This window comes from Macrobrachium nipponense, chromosome 24 (genome assembly GCF_015104395.2).
Source record: "Macrobrachium nipponense isolate FS-2020 chromosome 24, ASM1510439v2, whole genome shotgun sequence".
NCBI lineage: Eukaryota > Metazoa > Arthropoda > Malacostraca > Decapoda > Palaemonidae > Macrobrachium > Macrobrachium nipponense.
In genome coordinates this window covers 24,641,069-24,652,017 of record NC_061091.1, presented here as the reverse complement: position 1 = coordinate 24,652,017, position 10,949 = coordinate 24,641,069, and the positions used below count along the sequence as shown (strand labels likewise).

Here is a 10,949-nt window from a genome sequence, read left to right as displayed (position 1 = left end):
AAAGCCCAGACCATATAAAAAGCTGCTTGAAGATCTGAAAAAGAAAACCTCGAGCACAGACAGAGGGAAGAACATCTTAAGAGACAAATTGGAAGAAAAAGAACCAAGTAAGGGTGAAGACCAGAAGGTAACATCTAGGTTGGACCGCAGCATAGGTGCTTAACCAAGAGAATCAAAGAGGAAGCGCGGATGGTCTCTCAAGGAGCTGCAAGAGATGGCCCGAGTTTGAGGTGTCAGTGGGGGCAATGTTCCCACACATCAACAAACTAATCCACGAGAAATTGCTCCAATATAAGACCCTGGAAAGTATCAGGAGCAAAAGAAGAACTAAGGAATATCAGGATGTACTAACCAGGGCACGACCCAGTACAAATTCCGGAACCCCTAAAGATCAAAGCTGAGTAGTAAGAACGCCAACGAGCTCGCCTCGGATATATCATAGCTTGGGGCACTGTATCAGGCAAGACGGGGCACTCCTACCTACGCAACTCTCTCTCTCTCCTTCGACTAACTCGGCTTATTACAGTGAATTTTCTTCTTCTGTATGTTAGCTAGATGTTTTCCTAGTATTTTCCGTTTTGGCATGATGAAATTCTTGCCGAAACAAAAATAAACAAACGTAAATGCAAGAGAATGTCAAGAGGTGAAATTCGAAGTTGTACTCTCTTTTTACAAAGACAATGTTAATAAATCATGATTATTATGAATTTCATATTCCTTTTATCATAATTTAAGATCCCTTTGCTCAAAGGTCGTAGCCTGGGGGACAGTGTGACGTGTGCTTCAGGCAAGATGGGAGCATTTACTTACTACGCAACCCTCCCTCTCTCTCTCTTCACTAACTACGCTAATGTCGCATATATTTTGATATTCTGTAATCATATTATTTCCTCGTCTTTTCCTCATTGGCATGATGAAATTCTTGCCGAAACTTAGATAAACATATGTAAAAGAAAGCGAATGTCAGAGGTGAAAACCAAACGTGTAGACTACTTGAAGTCTGTGCTCGCACGGAATCATGGTTCAAGTTCAACTTGATATTCCCCTCTGCGACCCACGGAATCTCTACAGATACCATTTCTCACAATTTTTTTTACAATAATTATCAAAATTTACGATGACAGAAGAAATATTGCATTTTCTTGTACGGATGAATGTTTTAGGCTTATTGAGTTATGTTTACTAATTACCCTGTAACTACGAAAGTATATAAGAGGAATTTTAACGAAATATTTCGTATATGTATTTTCAATTTCCATATGAATCTCCATGAATTTTTTCATGACTGCATTTTTCGCCCTATACCCCCATATATAAAGGTTCCCCCTTAATAATCTAACAGATGTGTAGAACTGTGTATATATAGAATGTAATTTTTATGTATGTATGGAGTATTAGCTCTCAAGTAAAATGTGTCCCTACCATAACATTTCATTGCAATATTTTTTACTTTAATAATAATACATGGTAGCTTTGGTTTCATCAACATAAAATAAGCTATGTTTTTACTCAACATTATTGTCAAGTTCAATTACCCCCCAAACTGGCCTCCCTCATTTCCTATATTGTACGTCCATTACAAGACCGTGTTTGTTTTTTTTTTTCCACAAAGTAAACATTTACCCCCACCCCATCCTCCCTACCCTGTTTCTTGCTCTCCTCCCCCCCCCCCCCCCCGCAACTTCCTCCAGACAATACTTGCCAGTGTATTTCACTTCACTCATCAACCAAGCACGATGGCGAAAGCAGTCTCTGGCACCTCCTGCTCCTCCGGGCCCATTACCAACTTTACTCTGGCCCATACTTGTGTTAACTGTTTCCTTAGTTATAAGGACTTTTCAGTCCATTATTCAGGGCAGTATGAAACGTTGGTAATGTACTGTCAAGATCACGGCCTTTTGAGAAAACAGGCCTTTTGCCTTCATTGTGGTAACGGGTGTAAGCTTGACCTACAAAGGAAGGTGTTTAAGTAACATGTAAGTTAAGGTTCCTAATCTTTTATGTACTTTATTTAGTTATATCAATTGTGTTTTTGTGTACCAAAGGTTTAGGGTTTTTCATGTCTGTGTTATTTACTGGGAATTGTTATTTCCCACCATATCCCAGCCTGGCTTTACCAACTCATACTTGTGCCTTCCTCTCCCAGTACCCCATCCCGTCCCCCCTTACCAGACATAATGCTCCCTGGTTGTTGAGTATCCCACACCCCCTACCAGAATTCAAATATGGCGATTTGTTTACGTTTCTTGACCCTGGACCAAAACTTCAAACATTGTTCAGTCAAAGTAGACTATGGCAGTTGACGTTTTCCTGTTACTTTACTTACTTTACAAGAGTTTAAGGTAATATTTTGCTGGTCGACTGTAACTAATCTATTATTTACCTTTGAACTGTACATCGGTACATTGCACCCCTTGTACAGTTATGTAGTCTTCAAAGGTAAATTACGGTAAATTATTGTTTATCAGTGTTGCCAATTAGTTATGCGTTTACCCTTCAAACTGGGTATAAGACTTACACAAAACTGGGGAAACAAGTGAAATTAGCGTATCTTTTTGTAGTATACTATATACATATTAGAGCAATTTTATCACTATGACAAGTAGAATTCATGGAAACAGTTTGTAAAGGCATCAGAGTATGTGTGAAACTCCACTAGATTGGCAAGGATATGGTTTTTGGCAGCCAGATGTACGACAAGGCTAGAAATATTGGATTGTATCTAATTTAGAAATATCTGTAATTTTGGTGGTGTTAATTTGGTTCAAAAAAGAGATAATAGACATGAATTAAAATAAACATTTTGAAGTAACATACAGTAAAGTTAAACTAAATAATGAGTCAAGTAAACAATTAAGGGAATAAAGCTTAGCACCTCATAAACAGTGTAGTAGTGTGCCCGCAACTGTGTTTGTGGAGTGAGCGCTTAGGAACCAGGAACAGACTTCAGTGTCAACACTCTCTCAACGTAGTTCAAGTGCAATTTGTAGTGAATTAAGACAAAAATGTATATAATTACAATAAAATAAGCACTGTGGAGTTTGTTTTGATGGCAGTAAGGTAACAATGAATTTCAGTTCAAACCAAGACCACAGGAATAAGAAGTTTCATACTTTAACTAATAATAGGCAACAAATTGTTGTTTTATTATGTTGATTACAACTACAATCTTGAGTAAGATCAATAATTATACGTAGCATATATACGCTAATATTGTTCAAATGAGTGCTGGGAAGGCCGTACGTGAGATCCATGCGGGTTACGGAAGGGACCGGAGGCGGACGACGCCATGGGGGAAACAACCGAGTGGACTTGCTAATCTAGTGTTGCCCGCTTGTTGATCCACTCTCCGAAAAAAATACTTTACCACGTCCTGACACCGGAGATGGGAACCAGTCATGAGTCATCGGTGGTGGGAGCAACACTAACACCTCTACTCTCATTTCGAAGTAAGCAAAAGTACTTTTTCGGAGGGTGGATCAACATGCAGGCAAGACTGGATCAGCTAGTCCACTCGGTTGTTTCCCCTAATGGATTTAAAAACTGCCTTGAAAACATAATTTACGAAGACCTCACATGGTCATTTTAGTTCGAATGACATTTTCATAGGGGAACAACCTACTGGACTAGCTGATCCAGTGTTTTAAACGTGTGGATCCACCCTCCGAAGAAGTTCTTTAACACATCCTGACACCGGTGATGGTCACCAGTCACAAGTAATTGGTGTTGGGAGCAACAGCTCGAGACCTCTACTCTCCTTTCGAAGTAAGTATTTTCTCCAAAGTTAGATATTAAGGTCATATTTTAAGATTAAACTGAGGGTAATGAAAGTCTAGCCATGCGCAGTGCAAACATACCTCCATGATGCTTTCGAAATCTTTACTTATAACACCAACAATTTAGAAGATTGACACCATCTCGATGTTTGCAGAGTCGTTTGTGCCAATAAACTTTCCTTTCCACGCGCTAAATCCGCACCCCACTTGTACCCATAGACGCTAGGGCACTTTTCTCCACAACAATAGTCAACAACACCACCAACCGCGGCTTATCCAAGGAAACTACGATGTTCTGGTAGAAGAAAAAGAAGTGTGCACAAGATAATTATTTAAATAAATAGTTAACGGCAATATAAGGTCATGAATTGCACAAATTTTTCACATATTCGTGATTATGAATTTTAAAATATTCGTTGTTGAAAAAGTAAATAGATTCCTGACTCAAATATCAACAGTTCTAATGTGAACAGTACCTACGGCGTTGTTCACGCTCTTCTATTGTTTATCTGTGTCGCCAACTGGTGTGTGTTTACCCTCCAAACTGGGTATAAGACTTACACAAAACAGGGGAAATAAGTGAAATTAACATACCTATTTGTAGTATATATACATATTAGAGCAATTTTATCATTATTGCACTACTATGACAACTAGAATTCATGGAAACAGATTGTAAATGCATCAGCGTATGTGTGAAGCTCCACTAAATTGGCAACGATGATTCATTTTCCCATCGTCTGCTCGTATCTACTTTAGAAATACTGTCTGTAATTTTTCGGGGTTAATTTGGTTGCAAAAAAGGGATAAACATGAATTAAAATAAACATTTTGAAGTAACAAAGTAAAGTTAAACTAAATAATGAGTAAGGTAAACAATTATGGGAATAAAGCTTTGCACCTCATAAACCATGAAGATGTGTGCTGCCCGCAACTGTTTGTGGAGTGCGTGCTTAGGAACCAGGAACTGCAACATAGTTCAAGTGCAATTTAGAGTGAATTATGTTTATAATTACAATCAAAATGTTTATAATTACAATCAAATAAGCACGGTGGCGTTTCAGTTGTGATAGCAGCAAGGATAAAACCACCGATTACAAGGTAAAAATGAATTTCAGTTCGAACCATGACCCCGGGAATAAGAAGTCTCATACTTTCACTAATATAGGCAACAAAATGTAGTTTTATTGTGCTGATTACAACTGCAATCTTGAGTAAGATCAATAAACGTTACATATATATGCTAACATTGTTCAAATGAGTACTGGGAAGGCTGGGAAAGATGGATCCTTGGCAGTTACGAACTGCACCTCAGGCAGTTGATGCCATATTGGATTTCAAAACTGCCTTGAAAACATTTTACAAAGACCTCTCATGCTTATTTTAGTTCGTATGGCGCTTTCATATATCATGTTATGTTGATGAACCTTCAATCTTTTGAATGGTATGCTTAAAGATGTAATTGTTCTTGTTTCACCAATTAAATATTGAGTAAGTAAGGCTGATGCATGCGATGATGATGGATCCATTGAGGTGTTTCCCCCTATATCACATTATGTTGATGAAGCTTCAATCTTTTGAATGGTATGCTTAAAGATGTGATTGTAATCTTGTTTCACAAATTAAATATAGAGTGGATAAGGCTGATCCACCCCGAGTACAATGGATCCAAGGCGGTGTTTCCCCCTATATTTAAGGAGTTTTACTTAAAAATGTCAAAAGCGTCACGAAGTTAGCACTGCACAAGACTAGAGTTTCATTAACCTCTGTTTAACCAGAAATTATAGGGTACACAACGACTGGACTAGCCAAGCCACTGACTACCGCGTTTGAGACCACCCTCCGAAAAAGTACTTTAACACGTCCTGACACTGGAGATGGTCATCAGTCATATGTTGTTGGTGGTGAGAGGAGCAGCTCGAGACCTCCTACCTTTCAAAGTAAGTATTTTCTCCAAAGTTGGAAATTACGGCCATATTTTAAGATTAAACAGAGGGCAATAAAAGGTCTGGCCATACGCAGTGCACACTACATACCTCCATGACGCTTTCGAAATTTTTACTTACAACTCTGAATATTCAGAAGATTGACGCCATCTTGATGTTTGCGGAGTTGCTTGTGTCAATAAACTTCCCATTCCATGTGCCAAATCCACACACCACTTGTACCCGTAGACGCTGGGGCACTTTCTTCACAACAATCGTAAACGACGACTTCCAACCACTACTTTATAGAGGAAACTACGATTTTTGGTAGAAGAAGCATGCATTAGACAATTGTTTAAATAAATAGTTAAACGACAATATAAGGTCATGAATTGCATACATATTTTTACATATTCATGATTATGAATTTTAAAATATTCGTTGTTGAAAAAGTAACAAGATTCCTGACTCAAGTATCAACAGTTTTGCTTGTGAATGGTACCTCCGGCATTGTTCGCGCTCTTCAATTGTTTATTAGTGTTGCCAATTGGTATGTGTTTACCCTCCAAACTGGGTATAAATGAAATTAGTGTATCTACTTGAAGTATATATACAGATTAGGAGCAACTTTATCATTATTGCACTACTATGACAACTAGAATTCATGGAAACCGTTTGTAAATGCATCGGCATATGTGTGAAGCTCCACTAGATTGGCAACAACGAGTCATTTTGCCGTCGTCTGCTCGTATGTACTTCAGAAACATCTGTAATTTTTCAGGGTTAATTTGGTTGCAAAAAGGGGAGAATAGACATGAATTAAATAAACATTTTGAAGTAACAAAGTAAAGTTGAACTAAATGAGTAAACAATTATGGGAATAAAGCTTTGCACCTCATAAACTGTGTACTCGTGTGCTGCCCGCAACTGTGTGTGGAGTGAGCGCTTAAGAACCAGGAACTGCAACGTAGTTAAAGTGCAATTTGGAGTGAATTAAGAATAAAACATGTATAATTACAATCAAATAAGCACTGTGGATTTTCAATTGTGATGGATTAAGGATAAAACCGCCGATTACAAGGTAAAAATGAATTTCAGTTCAAACCATGACCCCGGGAATAAGAAGTTTCATACTTACACTAATATAGGCAACAAAATGTAGTTTTATTGTGCTGAATACAACTGCAATCTTGAGTAAGATTAATAAACTTTACATATATACGGTAACACTGTTCAAATGAGTACTGGGAAGGCTGAGAAAGATGGTGGCTTGGCTGTGGTTACGAATGGCATGTCACGCAGTTGATGCCATATTGGATTTCAAAACTGCCTTGAAAACATTTTACGAAGACCTCACATGCTTATTTTAGTTCATATATCACATTATGTTGACGAACCTTCAATCTTTTGTATGCTATGCTTAAAGATGTAATTGCATTCTTGTTTCACCAATTAAAAATTGAGTAAATAAGGCTGATCCACGCGATGACGATGGCTCCACTGCGGAGTTTCCCCTTTGCATTAATTTACGACTTGGGAGAAAACACTTACTGAAAGTGTTAAAGTACCGTTTCGAGAAGGTGGCCGCGCTACTGCAGAGGTGACTGCCAGGAGGCCATTCAGTCGTTTACCCTAAAAGTAGGGAAAAATGTTTCCAAGGTGAATAAAATGTGTGCTTCCCAGGGTATTACTTGAAATACTGTGGGGCTTCCTAAGCCAGTCAAGAACCAAGGTTAGACTAGGGAAGGTCAAGTTAGGAAGCAACCCTGAAACTGTCATGGTGACAACCTAAGTTAATCTTCCAAAGTAATGACTGACAGGACAGCCCCTAATACACGCAATTCAGAATAAATTTAGTTGTGGCTCAAGCCCATTCATTTAAACCTCTCTGCAAAACATACTCAATTCTGTCACTACAGAGAATCCCCACTGGGGAGATCTCCATATCGTAGTATCAGATACCTAATAACTACGTAGTAGGCTACCTATTTTTCGAAGGGCGAGGTTTTGAAAAATAAAGATAGATCCACCTCATACAATAAGAGATATACGGAGTCGAAAACATATACCTAGCTATGTGTTTACGGGGAGGAATTAGGCTAAATCAAGTCTTGCCTAACAGTAAAGGCTAGAGCCGCTAGACTATTGCTTCTATGTCAACTATGGCAGCCTAGGCTTTGCACACCTGCCCACAGAGCTTTGCTACCGAAGCAAAACTTAAAATTAAAGATCCAAAAAAATTTTAAAAGTTATCACTCACATAAACACCTTTGGAATTGACGCGACACTTAGCCGAAGTACCATTAACAAGTAAGCAAATTTAAGCGACGTATGGTGTAGAAATGCAATTTTAATAAATCATGGCGACTGGATAAATTGCTGTCGCTGGACGCTGATTGGGCTGGCCGCTGGAGTGGAGTGGGCACCGCTTGAATCATGGATGGTGGAGGTGGCTGTCTCTGCAGCGAAAATTAGAACAAAAAATAAACTTTCCTTGTTTATTTCTCTTTCGAATAAAATTCAATGATTTGTGATGATTTCAGATTTCTAGTTTATTAATCCATACAACAACAGTCATTAGTATTCTTACGCCTCTAGATAAAACACAAGTGACACTGACTGTGATTGACACAACGATATCAACGTATTCATAATCTATAGAAAACGTATCCAATGCCATGGATTCTGAACACGAAGTGAGAGAGGTCAGCCATGGATTCTAATCCCTAACTTTAAGGAATATTAATGTCATTATTATGGTATTAATCTACTTTTCTTCTTTACTTATTCGATGAACATCAAAACTATATTCTCTTATTACATACGATATCTCAGAGGAGTACATATTAAAGTACAAAACAGGCATCAGTCACATTTGCAATACAAATTTGTCCTGTCTGTTTTCAAAACATGGTAGTTATAAAATTTTCCGTTTCTTTATTGTCATAGTTAGACATAAATCCACCAGACTATGATTCTAAAGTATCAAGACATTTCACTGTTTACATAGTTTTTTTACAATAACAGTAGAATTATGTCAGCTTCTCATGTCCGTAGAGGTGCAATCTGAAAACTCCTTTCAGCGATGAGCATACTATTGAACTAAAAAAAAATAACTTTTATTGGTAAGAATCTTCCCTATTCAATAAGTTATTGCTTATTAAAGGCTTGATATTTATATAAAATGAAAAGAGATGATATGATTTCAGGGATGTACTAAATATAATGAGGAATCTCTATTTGTCAGGGCGTAACTGGTTCCAAAAATTTTGGGGTGAGTGGGCAATGTGGTGGGGTTGGGGAGCGAAGCGAGCCTGTTCAGCTGGGGGTGTGTGCCTCCCCAGAAAATTTTTGAAATTAGAGCTCTTTTTAGGGGCACTGTTTAACACTAAGCATCTGAAAGCAATTATGTGTCCTATGTATGAATGCCATGAAGTATTTGGTGGACACGCACGTATAGAATTCGTCAATAGCTGTGCGTTATTGGTTTTCAGTATAAATATATATACATACGTAAAATAACGAGCGCAATTTTCTTATACATGAAACAAAGCACCTTAAATCCCTTGGAACTTCTCTGCCTTATCTGTTAAAAAAAATATGATACAAGGGAGCTGGGATTTCATTAATAGTTAAATGAATAATAACTAAACATTTAAAATACTTTATAATATACCAAATGTACTTTCAAACTTATATAAATTTTCTTCAGAGGTTCAAAGAAAACTTCAGGCCACTGTTTTTACGGGGTAATAATTAAATGTTCCTTGCTCTGAATTCGTAGGAGCGTGATATTTAACCATAATATTTATTATTTTTGGGGGAACAGAGTATACTGTGTCCCCCCTAGCTCAAACTTTGGGGGGGACACGTCCCCCGTGAGTTACGCCCCTGCCATTTGTTACTGATAAATAACAGTAATCGCTATAACTACACCTTGAGTGAAAATAAAGGCACCACCAACTTTTCACGACTAGCATTAAAAAAAGAAAAAGAAAACTAGAACGGAATAATAATGTCTCTGTTCGGTTCTCCACCTTATCCATGACGTGTGACTGACATCTGGAGTGAAGCCCAACGTCAAGGAGGTACATCTACAGACTGTGGCTGAAGTCGACCAAATGAATTTGCAATGAGAGTCATTTTCCTGTATTCAGTACGAAGCTGCATTATTGCTCAGGTATGCTATGTGACCTTTTACATTTCTGGAAAATGTAGTTCATACATACAGAATTATACATGGCAGTCTCGTTGCCTGTCAAGATTTACATCATTCGGAGGAGTCTTTATTCTTTCAAAATGTTCTCAAGTGTAGACTGACAGTCTGACTCGTGTGGCACTTTGCTTGGGAAATATAGCAGTTAAAAAAAAAAAAAAACTATGCCTCCATGAGAGATACTGTTCATGAGGAAGTAAAAAATGCATTCAAGTCATATTAAGAACAAAGATACATTCCCACAGATTATACCCATCTCAAATGCGTATTACAAGGGAGATATATTCTAGAGATGCTTAACTGAACAAAGAGCTGCTGAGTTAAACAGACTGAAACCGAATTTTGCTTTATGATCTAACGTGGTGACAGGCGCGTGAAATTCTACGATAATTTGCGCCTGCTTTTGCATAACACCAATTCTTGATTACAACTAATACTGTATTCATAAAGGAAGTAGTATATATTGGAGTAGTATTTTACGTCATCCACTAACTTCCAAAGTTTCGGATAATTCATCTCAACTGTCAGGCTTTCGCCCAAAATTCTTGTTTATGAAATTAGCGAAGTGATTTTGCGTCAATCTGTATCGAGCTAAAGCCCAGTTATATTACTATAAATATGCACATTTCGGCAAGGTAAATGACAAGCCAAATGTCAGTTCCTCGGAGAAATACGTACGTTTATTTTTGTCTTTAAAGATTATCTGTTGACGGGTGATAGTCCTCGTCGTACAAAGTGACTCGTGTCAGTTGCCAAGTCATTAATAAGGGTCTAATGTTTCTCTTGTTCTTTGTGCTTTGTTTACCAATGAACAATGGCTTTAATTTTTGTGCAATTTTTTTACATGATTTAACATTTCCATTCGTAACCCTAAATTTTATATTTAAAAAAAAACAGGTTTGATTTAAAATGTGCAATTATTTTCGATTCACTGTAATTTCATCGTAGTAATTACATCGTGGTAATGTCATCGCATGGTAATTACACCTCATACATTTTCGCCGCGTTGTAAATATATCGTAATATATCACA

The 10,949-nt window shown here is 37.6% G+C and overlaps 1 long non-coding RNA gene across 2 annotated transcripts in view; it reads right to left on the bottom strand.

The window, feature by feature from the left end:
• The window catches only part of LOC135203829 (uncharacterized), a 41,170-nt gene extending 33,056 nt beyond the window's left edge, over positions 1-8,114 (bottom strand). For both annotated transcript variants that reach the window (XR_010312040.1, XR_010312038.1), the window contains exon 1: positions 7,962-8,114. This is a non-coding gene — a long non-coding RNA (uncharacterized LOC135203829). The remainder of the gene's footprint in view (positions 1-7,961) is intronic.
• Between the last annotated feature and the right edge of the window lie 2,835 nt (positions 8,115-10,949).